This window comes from Protopterus annectens, chromosome 16.part0 (genome assembly GCF_019279795.1).
Source record: "Protopterus annectens isolate FY-2018-M chromosome 16.part0, PAN1.0, whole genome shotgun sequence".
NCBI classification, from domain to species: Eukaryota; Metazoa; Chordata; order Ceratodontiformes; family Protopteridae; genus Protopterus; species Protopterus annectens.
This window is the reverse complement of record NC_056750.1, coordinates 145,521,863-145,540,835: the sequence shown is the minus strand read 5'-3', so window position 1 is coordinate 145,540,835 and position 18,973 is coordinate 145,521,863. Positions and strand designations below refer to the sequence as shown.

At 39.4% G+C, this 18,973-nt stretch overlaps 1 protein-coding gene across 1 annotated transcript in view; it reads right to left on the bottom strand.

Annotated features, from left to right (window-relative positions):
• The window catches only part of LOC122790534, a 184,477-nt gene that overhangs the window by 68,084 nt on the left and 97,420 nt on the right, over positions 1-18,973 (bottom strand). The gene's annotated exons all lie outside the window — the stretch shown is intronic.

The window sequence follows — 18,973 nt, the reverse complement described above, 5'->3', positions numbered from 1 at the left end:
GTTGTTGTATCCTTGTTTCCTGAGCTATTTTAATGTCTCAAAATTACTCCAAGAGCTTTTTGTAAAATTCATTGAGTTTCCTACAAAATGACGGATGATGGGACTTGCCTTAATAATGTTATCTTGTTTCCTTGCTTTCATTCCTTCCACCCAGTCTACTTTACATGAGTCATGCTGGACATAAGGACATGGTGTTGTTTTCTCACGCCATTAAGATAGAAAGGCAGGAGTGTGAACCATTGTCATCTAACACACCTTCTGCAACAGAGCAACTTCTATGTTTCCCTGACTGAGCATCATTTATGTGTCTGTCAGAAGTTGTTCTATGCTATAAATAGCTGTTAGCAACTTCCAGCTAAAGAAAGTAAGTAAATAGCAGGCATTTGTAAAGGGATTCTTTTGTAGTTCTAAAACATTTGACAGACCATCTCCCACACTCTCATGCTGGGGTGTGAAAACTCTCACTGCAGTAAATAATCTTTGCTGTATCATGTATAGGTGACAAATATTAATTGAACAGACTCTAAAGTATCTCTGTCTGCTACTTCTCTCTCATGAATTTTGCAGAATTAAAATGTGCCTTGCTATTTCCTTAATTATTTTTGTCATGTTTACCCCCCCCCCTTTTTTCTATTTCATATTTATTTATACTTTAGTAATCAGTAAAGTTAACCCATCGCAGGACCCTTTGCAGCCATGACTCAGACTACATTGGCAAAGACAATAGCAAGTCAAAAAACACACTTAGCAATATAAAGACACTGACAAAGATTGCATGTACAACACATAGCCAAGGTGTGACAGTGAATAAGTAAAACATTAAGCAACATTTACTAGAATGTAGACATTGATAATGCTTAACTCTACTATGTTAACTTTTTTATAAATAATGAATTATATGCACCCATATTGCAGAAGTCACAGTAGATGTCATTGTTCTCTAAATGACTAGGAATCATCAAGTGAATGTTTTATGGCTTCACAAAACAAAAGGGCGGGGGACAGGGTGTGTGTGTGTGTGTGTGTGTGTGTGTGTGTGTGTGTGTGTGTGTGTGTGTGTGTGTGTGTGTGTGTGTGTGTGCGTGTGTACGTGTGTGTGTGCGTGTGTGTGTGTGCATCGCGTGTGGTGGGGGGCTTGAAAATGGTAAATGTTGGTAAATGTGTTGACACTTTACAAGAAAACTATTTTCTGACTTTTCTCTAAATTTCACAGAAATCGTTGATACTACATTTAAGTTATCTTAACATATAAACTATTATAAATAACCAATATTTAAAGCTTAGCACTTCAATACTGTGATGTTGCTTATGTAAATTTGTCAGAAAAGTTGACAACCACTTTTAAAACCCCTGAATGACTTAATTAGTTTGTTTTTCCATGAAAGGAACGTGTTAATAGTTCCTTACATTCACTGCCGCAGTATTTTTTACCATATGGGATTCTGTGCTGCAGAAGCTCAAATGTCCAGCCAGTCTACCAAAGACTACTTATTGCTTATTTAAAAGGTACACTAAACATCACCCAAATGCTCCTTGCGTAGCAAATGGCATAAAGGTGATGATAAGGCCTACCATAAACAGAACTTCTTTGCCACCAGTTCCAGGTCCGAATGTATCTTTTCACTGTCGGTCTGTTTTCCTGCATCCATTTCTGCCAGTTGAATGCATTTTTGTTTTCCACAGACTACCTACACCTGCTTGCTGGCTTCTTTGAAGTTGCAGATAAGTGCCCTGTTGAGGTTTGTTTGCTTTTTCTTTCTGTTTTTGCACTCCTTGAAGTTAATGTCATTCAGGAAGGGTAAATGCTAGTGTGGAAGACAAATTTCCCCATAAAGACTGCCACAATAAGTGTCTTTTTTTGCCTAGGAGCCTCTCATGACCATATGTCTTGTTCTATTTTTCAGGCATTTGTTCCAAAAACCCTTCACAGTAGGTTTTCTTCCCTTTTCTTGTATCTTGAGAACCAGATTCCTAAGCTTCTCGCTAAAGATACAGTGGAAGGAATCTCCCAACGCAAGGTTCAGCCATTAGGGAAGAAGGAAGTTTAAAAGGTACGACTGGAATCTTCCACTGTCCAGCCTCTGCCAGATGTTTCTCCCAAGGTTATTACAAACCCAGGGGCTCATCCAGCTGTGTTGTCAGATTACTCTACTGTAACAATGTCAGAGGCACGTGAGGGTCCAGCTGGCAACACATCCAGAGAGGCTTTGCAGGTGTCCATCTCAGACATTCATGGGGATCCATGGTTGATTTTTTTCCAAAGAGCTTAGGAGAGTTCCTCAGTCTGTGGTTGGGAAAGAAGTTCCTACTATGGTTCTTGACTGCTTTCCTGGGTCTGAGCCTTCTCAGTTTTTTGGAGAGGAAGTTCATTTAAAAAAGAAACAAATATGTTGCAGATGTAAGAAAGTGTTGAAAACTGATTGGTCACATATGTTCTATGACTGCATACTTATAAAGAAATATTGGGAAGACATAATTTTTTTACAAGGGTTGTTTTCAGATAATTTTATATTATCTAAGTCTTTGATTCTATTTAACACTCCCATACTTCAAAGTATTAAAAAAAATAAAACGCCCATTAATTTAGACTATTTTGGCAGTAGCAAGAAAAATCATAACAATTAACTGGAAATCTGACACCTCCCCTTCTTTTCAATAATTTAAACAGCTTCTTACTGAAGTCTGCAATTTAGAACTACTGATCATTAAGTCAAGATCTAACAGAAATACATCCAAATTTAATATGCAGAAAAAATATTTGATTTGCTAGGAAAATAATAAATGTAAATAGTGGATGTACATTAATTTGCTATATCTGTGACTGTCTTTGTAAATATTTTACTTATTTTGCTTGTTAAAGATTGTTTATACTCAATTTGAATTATTTGAAAATATTTATGTAATTATTTCTTCTTATATAAAATTCAATAAAGTTGTGTTAAAAAAAGAAACAAAAACTTAAACATGTTTCTTCTTCTCCTATGGATCCACAAAGTGAGTGGCAGGCCTTCACTCAGGAGCTATTTACTGATTTAATGCCCTTAACACCTTCTCAAGGGGCTTCACTTCCTGCTTCTCCTTGGTCCTCTACTCCCCTTAAAATGCTTAGCGAACAGGATTCCTCTGAGGGTGAGTCAGATTTCAGTAATGAATCCCTGACATATTCAACTCAAATTCCTTCTCCTATAGACTTTGAGTCAGAGGAGGAGGAATATATTAACCCAGATGTTCCTTTTGAGGAAATTTCCTCTGGGGACACACTCTCTAGCATGATGACTTTTTTAAGTGGGATTGTGCTCAGGTCTCTGATATCCATAAAAGGTATTATGAGTTGCTGCAGTTGTAATCCCCCAAATCTGAGGTTATTCCTCCTTTTGGCTGCTTTCTACAATGTCTCTCATGCACCTGATTCTCTGCCCCCTGCTCCCAAGAAACCTGACAGATTTAATAGGGTGCCTGAGGACTGTTCTTTCCTATATAAATGTCCTGCTGCTGACCCCACTGTAGTGTCTGAGGCCTCTGATAAGCAGTCTCAGTTCATCCAAGTTGTTGCTTTCTAACAAGGGCAGCAGAACTATGGAAAGGTTAGGTAAAAAGTTTTACACTATTGCTACCCTAGCTTTTAGGGCTATTAATTATCAGACTATATGTCTAGGTTTGTATTGGTTCTTATTTCTCAGACCTGTCAACTTATTTCTGATTTTCCAGACTCTGAGGATAGGACTTCTGTTCTTTCCTTGCTAGGGACTTCCTCTCAAGTTGTTCATAATTCTATTAAATGTAGTTATGATGCAATAGATGCCTGTTCTAGGGATGCTGTTTTTGGTTCAGTTATGAGGAGGTATGCTTAGCTTAGGCTTCAACCTCTACCGGATGATATAAGCTAAGTTGATGGATGCTCCTCTGGATTCTAAACTTTTGTTTGGGGAAGCTGCTGCTACTGTATTTAAGTCCCTTCAGGAAAAGGATAAGGCCTTACAGGAGCTTAAACATGTGTTTGTTTCTCCTATGCCTAAATTTCAGAGAAATTAACCTGCTAAGACTGCCTTTGTTCATAGGCAAGCCTGCCTTTCTACTAAAGGTGGAAAGAGTGGCAAAGGGGCTCCTCTTGCTAAGGCTACTCAGTTTTCAGAAACTCAGAAGCCTTTCTTTCCAAACAAACCAGGTGCTGTGTGACTATCTGTCTCTTTCCAGCCACATTCATCTTTTTCTTCCTGTTTGGATTCAGATCACTCATGATTCTTGAGTTCTGTCAATTATTCGTCAGGGATACTTCATGGTCTGGAAACCCTGTCCTCCTTTTATGGGCATTCCTCAGCCTCCTTGGGAACAATTTACCTTTTTTCAGAGATTCTTCAAAATCTCTTGTCTTGGGGTACTATTCAAGAGTTTCCTGTGTTCCAAAGGAGGAAAGGCTTCTACTCCAGACTGTTTCTAGTGCCCAAGAAAGAGGGCGCTTGAAGATCTATTCTAGACCTCTCTCATCTAAACACTCTTCTAAAAGTGCCTTCTTTTCAGATGTTGTCTCTTCAGATTCTGTTTCCTCTCTTGCTCCTTCAGCCCTATATGATATCTCTGGATCTCAAGTATGCTTATGTTCATATTCCGATCCATCCTCTTTTCACAAAGTTTTTGCATTTCTTTGTTGCTTCCTGGCATTTTCAGTTCTCTGCTTTGCCCGTTGGCCTTTCTACTGCCCCAGTGGTGTTCACCAAATGCCTTGCTCCTGTGATTGCTTTTTGCAGGCTTCAAGGGATCCAAATATTTCCTTACTTATGAAACCTGTTGATTCAGGTGTCCTTTCCAGAGACCTTTTTGTAAAATCTTTGTTTTGCCATTTCTCTTTTTCATAGCCTTGGGTTCACTATAAATTTCAAAAAGTCTTCCCTGACTCTTACTCAGGATCATGTTTTTCTGGGTTGCAGGCTTTAGACAGTGCCAGTGCTTGCATCCCTGCCCCCTCCAAAGGCCTTAACTCTCATTTCTTTCTTTCACACTCTTCTTCCACTGACTTCCATTACCACCAGGGAGTTTCTGAGAGCTCTGAATTTCAATGAAATCTACCATTCTGATGCTCCCTCTGGATAAACTTCACATGAGAAAGTCTCAGTGGTTTCTGAAGTCAGTGTGGCTCCAACATGCATGTCCTCTAGACTTTGTGGTTCCTGTTCTCCTTGTCTCTGACAGGAACTTCACTGGTGGATTCAGCAACTGTCTTTGAATCCAGGGATTCCTTTTCATCGCCCTCTTCCCACTCAGGAATTGTTCACAGATGTTTCAGACTTGGGATGGCTTTTTGGCTCCCTGAAAGTACAGGGGGTGTGGTCACCTTGTCAGGAGGAGGAGCATATCGTTGTCACAGAGATGAGAGCTCTTCCTATTTTCTCTCCAGGGCCTCTCTAGGTTTTCACAGACAATACCACGGTGCTGTGGTATAGCAAAAAAACAGGGAGGAACGAGATCTTATCTTCTTTGCCGGTTGACACTTCTGGTATGGGATCTTGCTGTTAAATATCAAGTGTCTCTTCGGGCAGTTTATATCCCTTCTGGACAATACATTGCAGCAGACACTCAGAGCAGGTGCTTAGCTAAGTCACAAGAATGGATGCTTCATAGGGATGTGCTTCTGGACATTATCCACCAGTGGGGTACACCTTAAGTGGATCCTTTTGCCAGGTCTATATTATAACATCGAAATCTACAAAGATCGAATGTTATAATACAGAACCCTAAACATCAAAATCCGCAAACATTGAACAGTCAGAATAGCGATTTTTTTTCCCAGGGAAAAAAATCGCTATTCCGAGAAACATACACACAAACACAAACAAAAAAAAGCAATCCACACACATACACTTAAAATTCTACACCTAAACTAAACTTTACATACACTACTAGCTATCCACTTACCTTAACCCGACCCTAACCCTAAGATCCGTCACTATCGCACACTCACCTCACCCACGCCCTAACCCTAACTTACCTAACCCACCCCTAACCATAACCTACACATAACCGCACACTTACCCGACCCGCCCCCTAAACCTAACTCACCTAACCTACCCCCTAACCCTAACCTACACACAATCTCACACTTACCTGAACCCGTCCTGTAATGCTCCAACATATCGAATGCTGAAAACAGCGAAGCCACAGCAACGGTCCACCAAATTCTTTCCCTGGGAAAGAATTTGGTGTCCTAAGCTGTTTTCAGTGTTCGACAAAACTGGTTCGATATTATAACATTCGAACTTTATAAAATTCGATGTTATAATATAGACCCCTTTTTGCCTCCCATCTGAACAGCTAACATCCTCTATTTTGTGCCAGAGTCCCAGGTTCTCTGGTATGAAAGGTGGACACCCTCTCATTTTCTTGGAAGGGGATGTTTCTTTATGCATTCCCTTCCCTTCCTCACATTCCAAAAGTCTTGTTTAAGATTCAACAGGATGAACTCAAAATCTTGTTGGCGACTCCCTTTTGTCTGCAACAGAACTTGTTCCCTCTTCTTCTGCATCTAGCCAGGGGCACTCATCACAAGTTACCTCACAGGGTGGCTCTACTCACACAAGACAAGGAATCTCTCATCCATTCCCACCTGTCCACACTTCAACTGACACTGTGGGTGATAGGATTTTGATTCCCCATAGACATCTGTTTTCAGAGGATGTGCTGCAAGTCCTGCAGGAGACCAGGAAACCTAGTAGAAGTAAATCCTACTTATCCATATGGAAGATATTTTCTATTCGGTGTCTCTCTTGCAACCTGGACCCACTTACTGTGGATGTTCCTTTGGTTCTTCCTTATTTGTGTGAGTTGGTCAATGCTGGTTTAGCCTGTTCTTCTATTAAGGCCCACTTATCAGCCATCTCTGCTTGTTTGCCTTTTTCTCCTCCTCTACCTTCTAGATTTGAGGTGAAACAATTTATTAAATACATCATGAATATTAGACCTCCCAGGAAGCCTGCTCCTCCTCTTAAATTTGTTTTGGATAAGTTGACTCAGGCTTCTTTTGAGCCTGTTGCTTCAGCCTCCTTGCATCATTGTTCCTGGAAAACTGTTCTTTTGTTAGCTCTTATTTCTGCCCCATGAGTGTTTGAGTTACTTTTCTACTCTCAATACAAGCAGTGAGAGGGTGCTACATACTTTGGGTATGCATATGCAACTCAGGGTTTATTTGGATAAGACTAAGACGATTAGAAAATCTGATTAGTTATTTGTTTCTTTTCATCCTAAATCTTTAGAACTTGCTGTATCCAAGCAAACTATTTCTTCTTGGATTTTTAAGGTTATTTCTTTTTGTTACACTTTTCATAGAAAGAGCCTTCCTTTCTTCAGTTAAGGCTCATTCTACTAGAGTTGTGACTTCATCTGGTGCTTTTTTTTCAAGGGCTTTGATACTAACTCTACTCTTGAAGCAGCTACCTGGACTTCTGTGTATACTTTACCAAGCACTACAAGTTAGATGGTGTCTCAGAGTTAGGGCTGGTTTTGCTAGTTCATAGGTAGGTTTGTAGGTAGGTATTAGGCTATCAGCCCTGGGGCCTATATAAGCCTAGCCAAAAAGGTTCCCTGGCTTTCGCCACCCAAGAAAATTATTTTCCCAGTGCCCCTGTCAATCAGTGCCACAAAAGTGATCCCCGGGGTGAATTGGAGTATGAGAAGTCTCTGGGACAGCTGAGGTCTTTATCACACTTTTGTTGTTTAGTGAGCTACTGTCTATGTGGTAGTTCATGGGTACTGCATTTTCAAGCATCTGTCTCTGTAGGCCCTTTTTTTTTTTGAATGTACACATTATTGTGATTCTGTTATGGCTCCCAGTTTGCAGTCGTTGGCTACTTTTACTGTGTGGGTTCTGTCAGTGAGACAGTTGAAAATAAACACATTATATAACGACAAAGGACAAATACCACAGCCAAACCTATAAAAAACAATACAAAAAAGTCCAATCATAGTATAAAGCTGTAGGACTCCTTTTAAAAAACTTATTAAAAAAAAAAATATTTTCAAAAAGACCTATAAAATATGTTTATACTGCATATTAAACAACTAAACACTAATTTATTACTAAAACTTTATGTATAGAACAGTGTAAATAAATGAAATATTGACTATCAATTTATATTCAGCGATATCTAATTTATTAATTATTTATGTTCTATGATCCTATCCTTTAAGGATGTGAGCATTTAGCAAAAAAAAACCCTGGGCATTGTACACACGCTAAATATAATACAACACAAGAGTTTTACATGTTGTTTGGCATCATTATATCAAAATTAATTTTACTTTGTGGGTGTATAAACATTTTCTCACTACAGATGCCATTACAACAGCTACATGAAAAGGATAGTTCCAGTTTATTTATTTAATTCAGGTTGAGCCATAAGTATACGTTTTTTTCCAATATCTGTTTTAGCACGCCTCGTTAAGTTATTGTATGTCAAAGGCATATCATGTTGATTTTCCTAATAAACCTCATCTGAAAAAAATGGCCTCGCATAATCACCCCTTTTATTTAATTCACTAAAACATTGGCCACGTGGCATATACTATTAGCATGTGTATATTTATTGACTTGTATTTATCATCATTTTTGTATTGTCACATCCAAAATGTCATTTTCGACATTAGATGAACACATAGTGAACTTTAAGAAGTCAGTTGTATTATTTAAATAGGTAATAAAATCTATTAACTGATGTGTGTTTCCTTTCATAGGGAGAAAACAATCATCTACAAAATGATGATAAAATAAAGCATTATTTGTAAATAGCATTGTTTGTTGAATATGAAAATATTCTTTTCCAAAATTACTTTATTTTATTTTATTTTATTTTACATTTGTTGACATAATTTCCATTTTCAGTGGGCCGGAAAGCTCCACAATTGAAACAGATGAAAAACAAATAGTCCTAACTATATATTAAGAAAGGTTGTATAAACATAATTGTTGAAGAAAATGTTTGTACTTTTTTTTTTTTTTTGGAAGTTGTTCAGATGTAATAGAAGTTGTTTTTAAAAGGTGAAAGGAGTCTAGTGAGGTAATGTGTGAGGGCTGAATTTGTAATTCTAGTTGTGTTGACTTGTAGCTTTTCGGAGGGTCATGGCTGTTTCAAGTTATTGTGTTGGTTGATAAAGAATGTTATGTGTAATTTAGTTCTAACCAGTGTTAAGTGTTTTAAGTTCTGACAGTGGTGAGTTCTGTACTGGGATGCTGAGAGATTGGTGTAAATAGAGAAAGCATACAGTAGGGTGGAGATAAGATGTCAATATCACCTTGTACTTGTAAATCATATATGAACATATTCACATCACTTATAATTTTAACAGAATGGATGTGCTTGATGATTTTGAAATTCAAAAGTAATGGAGAGACCAATGATGTAGAAGGAAGTACACAAAGTCTTACCTGTGCAGAAGGTATGGTGGATACAAGGAAACAAATTCAATGAACTCATTAGTTGTTAATTTATCTTCACTGACTCTGACCACCAATATGGAAGTGACTTAAAGATGTTTATACAAAATATTAGTTTGAAAATGTTTTAGATGATGAACAAACATTTAAGGAAATAACTTTGGTTGATGTTAAAAACTATAAGTGATGTGAATATGTTCATATATGATTTACAAGTACAAGGTGATATTGATTTAGATACATTTTGTATCAGGGACAGGGCTGGGTAATGGAACCTTGTCCATTTATATTCAAGAAAATTATATCAGTGGAACATTAATAATAACGAATCTGAATATTTAATGGTGACCATGGATATATCATCCTTATTCACGGTCATACCTAATAATTATGGAATTGCTGCTGTGTTTTTTTTTTTGGGAAATACTGGTAATAAAGGCAGGGAAATTGAAATACTATGTAGCATATTAGAAGTAATTTTGGAAAAGAATATTTTCATATTCAACAAACAATACTATTTACAAACCTTAATACATATGCTAATATAGTATTAAGTCAATGGGGTATATGGTGATAAAAACTTGTATAGAAATAATGTTTTATTTTATCATCGTTTTGTAGATGATTGTTTTCCCTATGGAAAGGAACACACGATCAGTTAATGGATTCTATTACCTATATAAATAATACAACTGACTTCTTAAAGTTCACTATGTGTTCATCAAATGTCGAAATGACATTTTTGATGTGACAATATATAAAAATGATGATAATACACTAGAAACATCGGTGTTTCAAAAGAAAATACAAGTCAATAAATATACACATACTAATAGTATGCATGGAAGCCACATGTTTCGTGGGATAGTGAAGAGCCAACTGTTACATATCAGCAGGCTTAACACTGATTTCGATAATAGTAAACAGCAGATGGAACTTGCTTGCAATGATTTTTACAATAGAGGTTATAGGAAAATACAGGTTGAAGAAATAAAGGAAGATATATTAAATAAAAGGGGTGATTATGCAAGGCCATTTTTCAGTGATGAGGCTTATCAAGAAAATCAACATGATATGCCATATAATGTTGTAAGATATGTTTTGACATACAATAACTTATCGAGGTACGTTAAACAGATAATTGGAAAAAATTGGCGTATACTTATGGCTCAACCTGAATTAAATAAACTCTTGGGAACTATCCCAAAGTTTTCACATAGGAATATATTGAATTTAAAGAGAAGGTTATGCTATAAGGATTTTGCAATGAATTTAGTACCATCAGCTATAGCAACTAAAATGGCTACAATTCCTTGTTTTTCATGTAGCTGTTGTAATGACATTTGTAGTGAGAAAATGTTTATACACCCACAAAGTAAAATTAAATTTGATATACGATGCCAAGCAACATGTAAAACTGCCTTTGTTGTATATTTAGCTACGTGTACACAATGCCCAGGGTTTTACGTTGGCAAATGCTCACAATCCTTAAAGGATAGGATCATAGAACATAAATCAGAAATGAGAAGACATGTTCTCACGAATGCTTTAGCTTTACATAGGAGTGATGGGAATGAAAAACATACTTTTAAATTTAAAGTTCTACAGATAATAGAGAGAAGTCTAAGATTAGGCGATATAATTAATAAATTAGATATCGCTGAATATAAATGGATAGTCAGGCTAAATGCAGACAAAAAACCTGGGCTGAATAATATGGTCACTATTAAGCCAATGCTGGAATTTAAGCAAAACAGTATCATTAAGCATATTTCATTTATTTACACTGTTCTATACATAAAGTTTTAGTAATAAATTAGTGTTCAGTTGTTTTACATGTAGTATAAACATATTTTATAGGTCTTTTTGAAAATACATTTTTCTAATAAGAGTTTTAAAATAGAGTCCTACAGCTTTAATACTATGATTGGACTTTTTATGTATTGTTTTTTATAGGTTGGCTGTGTCATGTGGTATTTGTCCGTTTGTTATATAATGTGTTTATTTTTAATTAAAAATGTATTAATTAATACTAAAGAAGGGATACTCCTGAAAGCTTTGTTTTTTGGTTAAAAATAAAGTGAGTTTTCTATCTTATTTCATTTTTGGATGACATAGGGATTTATGCTCAGTTTAGTGAGTTTATCTATAATTCCAGAGTGGGGGATGGTATCGTAAGCCTTGGCGAGGTCAAGATAGGCTGTGTGCACTACCTTGCCCTCATCTACAGCTCTAGTGACTGCTTCAAAGAAGTCAATTGGGTTTAGTAGACATGATCTACCTTTTACAAACTCAAATTGAGTGGGGTCCAGGGTTTGGAGGTTATCTATGTCTTTGTTTATAAGTTCTAAGATGATAGATTCCATGGCCTTGCAGACCAGGCTCGTCAGGCTAATGGGGCAGTAGTTTCTGGAGTCTGTGGTAGCACCCCCTTTGTGGAGTGGGATAATCATCACTGTGTGCCATTCAATAGGCACATAGCCTGAGCTGAGGCTATGACTGAACATGGTACTTAAGTGGGGTGCCAGTTCATTCTGTAGTTCATGAAGTACACAGCCTGGGATGTTGTCTGGTCCCACGAATGCTGTTCTTGGCTTTGGAGAGTGTGGTCTTTACTTGATCATCTGTGATTACAGGGGCTTTGCATTCTGTCGGTATTAAGATGGACCCTTTGGAGGGTGAGAGGGGGGTAAAGTTAGCACTGAACCTATCTGTCAGGATGTTGGCAATATCAGTTGGTTCTGTATATTTAGTGCCATTGTGCTGTAGCTCAGAGCAGATCTAAGTGTTGCCATTGAGATTCTTGACATAGCTGTAGAATGCTTTGTGGTTGTCTTTGGAATCAGTGGTGATTTTATTTTCATAACTGGCTTTGGAGAATTTTATGAGGGATCTCAACATCTTGCTGAGGCTGACCAGGGAGTTCCTCCAATCTTGGAATTGTACTCTTTTTTTGCAACAAGCCCTTATGGCTTGTCCACCTGTTTTGATATTTCATGAGGATAGAGTGTCCTTGCACACTAACTCTTCTTTTATGCCTAAGGTGATTAATGAGCTGTCACTTAACCAGTCTATTAATCTGCCCACTTTTCTACCCTCAATGCAAGATGACAGTGAGAGGGTGCTGCATACTTTGGGTATGCATATGCAACTCAGGGTTTATTTGGCTAAGACGAAGACTATTAGAAAATCTGATTAGTTATTTGTTTCTTTTCATCCTAAATCTTTGGAACTTGCTGTATCCAAGCAAACTATTTCTTCTTGGATTTCTAAGGTTATTTCTTTTTGTTACACTTTTCATAGCAAGAGTCTTCCTTCTTCAGTTAAGGCTCATTCTACTAGAGTTGTGACTTCATCTGGTGCTTTTCTTTCAAGGACTTAGAAACTAACTCTACTCTTGAAGCAGCTGCCTGGACTTCTGTGTATACTTTACCAAGCACTACAAGTTAGATGGTGTCTCAGAGTTAGGGCTGGTTTTGCTAGTTCATAGGTTCATAGGTAGGTACTAGGCTAGTGGCCCTGGGGCCTATATATGCCTAGCCAAAAAGGTTCCCTGGCTTTCGCCACCCAAGAAAATTATTTTCCCAGTGCCTCTGTCAAGCAGTGTCACAGAAGTGATCCCCGGGGAGAATTTTCTATTTCACATCCAGTCGTCAAGATTTTTCTTAAAGAGGGCCAATGAGGAACTTTGCTTGACATGAATGGGTAGTTTGTTCCAGAGTATGGGAAGTCTCTGGGACAGAAATCTATCCCTCCAGCATGTTCTGTTTATTGTGGTGACAATGTTTAGGTCCCTGGAGCATGTAGTTCTGAGAGATTGGGATTTCTTTAAGCGTATCATGTCCAACAGCTCTGGGTTTGACATAGCTTTGTATGCTAGGCAGAGATCACTTTGGAGTAGGTGATATGCGATGGAGTAGAGCTGGAGTTTTTTGAGATGGTCTGCATATGGCATCTGTTTGAGGCCGGTAATCCTCTTAGCAAGGTATTTCTGTGGCCTTTCCAATTGTTGTAGGCATCTTGTGAGAATCATGCCAAACGGGGCATTGTATTTTATAATGGGTCTGATGAGGGATGAGTAGACAGGAACAATGACCTCCTTTTTTCTAGAGGAGAACCCTTTTGTGATGAGGTGTGCCACAGAGAAGGATTTCCTGACTACTGTGGTGATGTGGTTATCAAAGGAGAGACTATTGTCCACCTGTGTCCTGAGGTCTTTTATCACACTTTCAGTGTTTAGTGAGCTACCGCCTATGTGGTAGTTCATGGGTACCACATTTTTCCCAAAGGGGATGACAATGCACTTCTTGGCATTGAGCTTGAGGCCATGACTTTGACACCAAGCATCTGTCTCTGTAAGGCCCTTTTGTAGAATGTCTACATCATTAGGTGATTCTATTATGGCTCCCAGTTTGCAGTCATCTGCAAACTTTATTAGCTAAAGACCTTCTGTGTTGGCCTGTCCTTCAGAGAAGTAGATGCCAAACAGGAGAGGACCCAGGACCGAACCCTGTGGTACTCCATTCATCACTGGTCTGAAGTTGGACTTGGAGTCGGCTACTTTTACTGTGTGGGTTCTGTCAGTGAGCCAGTTGGCCACCCATCTTGTGACATAGGGATTTATGCCCAGTTTAGTGAGTTTATCTATAATTCCAGAGTGGGGAATGGTATTGAAAGCCTTGGCGAGGTCAAGATAGGCTGTGTGCACTACCTTGCCCTCATCTATGGCGCTAGTGACTGCTTCAAAGAAGTCAACTGGGTTTAGTAGACATGATCTACCTTTTACAAACTCAAATTGAGTAGGGTCCAGGGTTTAGAGGTTACCTATGTCTTTGTTTATAAGTTCTAAGATGATACATTCCATGGCCTTGCAGACCAGGCTCGTCAGGCTAATGGGGCGATAGTTTCTGGGGTCTGTGGTAGCATCCCCTTTGTGGAGTGGGATAAACATCACTGTGCACCATTCAGCAGGCACATAGCCTGAGCTGAGGCTATGACTGAACATGGTACTTAGGTGGGGTGCCAGTTCATTCTGTAGTTCGTGCAGTACACAGCCTCGGACGTTGTCTGGTCCCATGAATGCTGTGTTCTTGGCTTTGAAGAGTGTGGTCTTTACATGATCATCCATGATTACAGGGGCTTTGCATTCTTCCGGTATTAAGATGGGCACTTTGGAGGGTGAGAGAGGGTAAAGTTAGCACTGAACCTATCTGCCAGGATGTTGGCAATATCAGTTGGTTCTGTATATTTAGTGCCATTGTGCTGTAGCTCAGAGCAGATCTGAGTGCTGCCATTGAGATTCTTGACACAGCTGTAGAATGTTTTGTGGTTGTCGTTGGAATCAGTGGCAATTTCATTTTCATAACTGGCTTTGGAGGATTTTATGAGAGATCTCAGCTTCTTGCTGAGGCTGACCAGGGAGTTCCTCCAATCTTGGATTTGTACTCTTTTTTTGCAACAGCTTCTTCCTTCTGTTGTAGAGTTTGTTTATGGTAGGGGATCACCAGATTGGCTTCCTTTTTTGGAGGATAGTGTATTGGTTCTGTTGGGGATGGCATGATCCATGCACTCATGTATGTGCTTATACAGTGCATTTGTGTAAGATTCAGCAGTTGTACCTCTATTTTCCATCTGCATGGGTGTCATGAAGTTTGCCACTTCTGTCTTAAGAAGCATGAAGTTGGCTTTGGAGTAGTTTTTGATGGTGGTTTCCTTAATGGGGGGTGGGATATGGATGTCTAGGGTGATTAGCTTGTGGTCGGATCTGACCAGCAAGAATTTGACCTCTGGTGTGGAACACCGGTTACCCATATTGGTAATGACCAGGTCCAGGATACTGCTGCCCCTGGTGGGGGTGTGGACAAGCTGATCCAAAGCATTGGAATTTATGAATTCCAGAAAATATTGAGTGAATGAGTTGGTACATGAGTAGTTTTCCCAGTTGATGGTGGGGTAGTTGAAATCACCCATAATTAAGGTATTGGGTCGTACCTTAATATTTTCCAGTATATTAAGAAATGAAGAGTGGGAATCCTGGGGCATGGTGGGAGATCTATAACAAGCTACAACCTGGATTGCAGTCTTGCCCAGTGTTAGTTGCACTTGGATAATTTCAGATGTGTTATGTTGAGCAATTAGCCTGGAGGTGTGGATATCCTTATTGAATATGGACACGCCTACACCTTTAGTGTTTCAGTCTAGGTTAGGTGAACGAAAGGTGTGGTATGAATTATAGCCTGGTAATGCAGGGGTGATCTCTGCAGCCTTGAACCAGGTCTCTGTCACTGCACAGATGTCGATGTTCTCCATTTTAAGGAGTGCTTTGAGTGAGTGCATTTTGAGGTTTAGACTTCTAGCATTGTGTAGCATTACCCTCAGAGGTTGCTTGCTTGTACCTGTTACGATGGTGAACTTAGCATTTGAACCTTGCCTAAAAAAGTCACTATGGGGTGGCAAGAGCCTTAGCCAGTATCTGGAATTCCATGGGAGACAGGTGCAGGCTATTTCTGGCAAAGCATCGTGGTATGTCGACCATGTCAACCCAGACAGACAGATACTGAATCCCCTTAGAATGACACCAGAAGCTTAGCCAACTGTTGAAGTCAATCATTTTGTCCTTGTACTTTGGTATCATTCTGGGCGATGGCAGGATGCTACTCAGGGCTAGGGTCATACCTTCCTGGGCTACAAGATCCAAGAGCTCCTCCATGTCTCTTTTCATGTAGTCCAGTGAGTTACATCTCAGGTCATTCACACCAATATGGACAATGATAGAGTCATATTTCTACTTGTTGTGGAGTGATCCGAGTGCGTGCATTATGTGGCAGATCCTGGCACCCAACAGGCAGCTGACAGTAACTTTCTTCTCGTTTAGCCTGGTGAGTGGGACATCATTGTGCCTGACTATAGAGTCACCTGTGACTCGTGTGTTGGGTACATTGTTTTGCCTTATGGGCTGAGGTTGAATGGCACACTGATTTTGTGGGCTATGTGTCATTTGGGTAGTGTTGGGGGGGTGGTGGTTTTCTGTTTTTCAGTTTGGGAGGTGTCTGTTGCTTGAGCAGGTTTTTATTGATATCCTTTGTGAATGTGGGTGAGTGCTTTAGGTTTTGATGTGTGGGTTTCTGTAGTGTGGGTTTTGAAGGACTATGTGTTGAGTATGGTATGGTGCAGGCGTTAACCTTCTCCTCTTAACTGTCTAGTCCAGTCTTGGCTGGAGAGAGCTTGGCTTCTAGTTTGGCTATATAAGTGCATTTCTCACAGGTTGTAGTGTTGGGTGGTAGGAGAAGAGGGTTCTCAGTGTACATGAGGCAATTGCTAGATTTCCCCAAGATGCCAACATTCATCAGATGGACAGGAGAAAATACCCGGAGCTGACCCATGGACATGCCTGGATAGGTGCTTATTAATTTAAGTACTAAGAACTGTTTTCCTCTTGACAAGTGAGGAAAGTCAAGTGTGTAATAATGTGTAGTTTGTTTAGTGCTTACAATGAGTTCTGAGCAAGTGCCGAGCACAAGGAAACAGTTTTGAGTGCTGAAACTAAAAAATGGCTAGTTCTAGCTAAAACTAGTTAGTTTTAGCACAAATCCCAAGAAGAGAAGCAGGCCACGGCCTGTTTGGTGATCCACAGTCTTGTCCCAGATGATGCAAGGGTCTTCAGGCTTGTAGCCTTTTCCTGGTAGATGCCTTGAACAGCAACCAGACCAATCAGGTATGTTAAGCACAGACACTCACTCACTCTCTCTCCAACCAGAAAGAGTCAGGAATCAATACACTCTGCTCCTACTCTCACCAGGATAAGAATATAAGCTGTCACCTATAAAGCAGTTATTAAGCTTTCTGGTGATCAGCAGTCTCCAAGAAATAATGTAACTGCACTCCTTCTCTCACCAGGAGAAAACAGAAGCACTAATCCCAAGAGGACTACTGAGAGGCAGATCATGGGCTCTACAATAACTGGTGGTCTTGCAATAAATGCTTAAAGGTAAGATGAAAAAAATGGTTTATCCTAAACACTGCAGTGTGTACCAGAGGAGTTAGATGTGAAAGTAGGTAACTTAAGTTTTACCTGCCTAAACGTTGTTTTAGTAGAGAGTCACTATTTTTAAAACAGAAAAATAGATTGAAAGGGGGTGGTCCCTTTTGTATTCTGGTACTATGGAATACAGTAGGATAGCCAATAAATTTAAATAGTTGAAGGTGAGTGGTTTCACAAAATTATAATTTTGTGCTTTCTCACATTAGCCAGTAAAACCAGAAAGGAAATGAGCTAGGTGGTCAAATTAACATAAGGGGCAGGCAACTAGAAAGACCGTGGTGTTTAAGAACACAACAGTGACTGGGTGAGAGAATGGGAAACATTTCTGTCTGACTCACAAGAGACAGGCTATGGTATCTTTTCAAGTTTTATTATGCAGTTAAAAGCAGAATACAAGTAAAACACAGTGTAAAAAAAAACAAATCACAGTATACAAAATAGAAAAAGGCAATAAAGTAATACAAAACACAACAAATAAAAAGCAAACTAACCTTTCCCTCACATCAAACTGTAGCAGAATCTGGGTGAGCCTTTCAAGTAAAGTAGTGCCATTCTTCATGGATTTTTAGGGGAATTTTCAGCTCCTTCCCCCTCCCTAGTTTCCTCTTGAACTTTGGCACTCTCACATATGGTAAAGAATACTGCAGCAAAGAATATAAGGACATAGTGCAGTTGTGCAAAATCTCACCATAACGGTAGATGTCCTTGCCTTCACTGGTTCAGTATTCACTCCCTCCTTCTGTCTCTTGCTTTCCTGGATGTACAGACTGCCTGTTGGGTTCCTTGGACTGGTGTTCCTACTGGGGCAATCAGTTCTGTTTATGGTAGTCCTGAACATCGTCTTTATGCCCTATGCTACACTAGCAGCATTTGAGTGACGTTCCGTGTACCCCTTAAATAAGCAACAAGTAGTCTTTGGTAGACTGGCCGGACATTCGGGCTTCTGCAGCAGGGAATACCATATGGTAAATAATACCGCAGTAGGGAAGGCAAGGATATCTACCATCATGGTATGATTTTTACACAACTCTACTTTCTCCTCCTCTCTGCAATAAAAACAGTGGAAAACAGTTCCACAGCTTTGTCTTTTTTAATAGCAGCTGCTGTACTTCTGACATTAGCAGGATTAATTTCTCATCTAAGATTGATAGCAGAACCTGACAGGGCAAACTACATATTTATCTGTGTCTATGGTATGTCATGCAGGTGGAGACAAATTCCTCTGCAAGGTATGTGTGGAGTTAAGCTTAACAAAAAAAGTAGGTGGGCTTTCCCTTCCTTTCATAGGACCATAGGAAGTTACTAGGCTAATGGCCCTAGGGTCCTTACAAGGCTAGCCAAGTTCTACTCTTATTTCCACGATCAGCACCTATTACCCCTGTACAAGAGGGATACAAGTGGAATCCCCAGGGTGAATTTGTGGTTACCCATCCAATCATCCAGATTGCCCTGAAGAGGGCCAATGAGGTACGCTGTTTGACATGAAGTAGGAGGGGAGTCTGTTCCAAAGG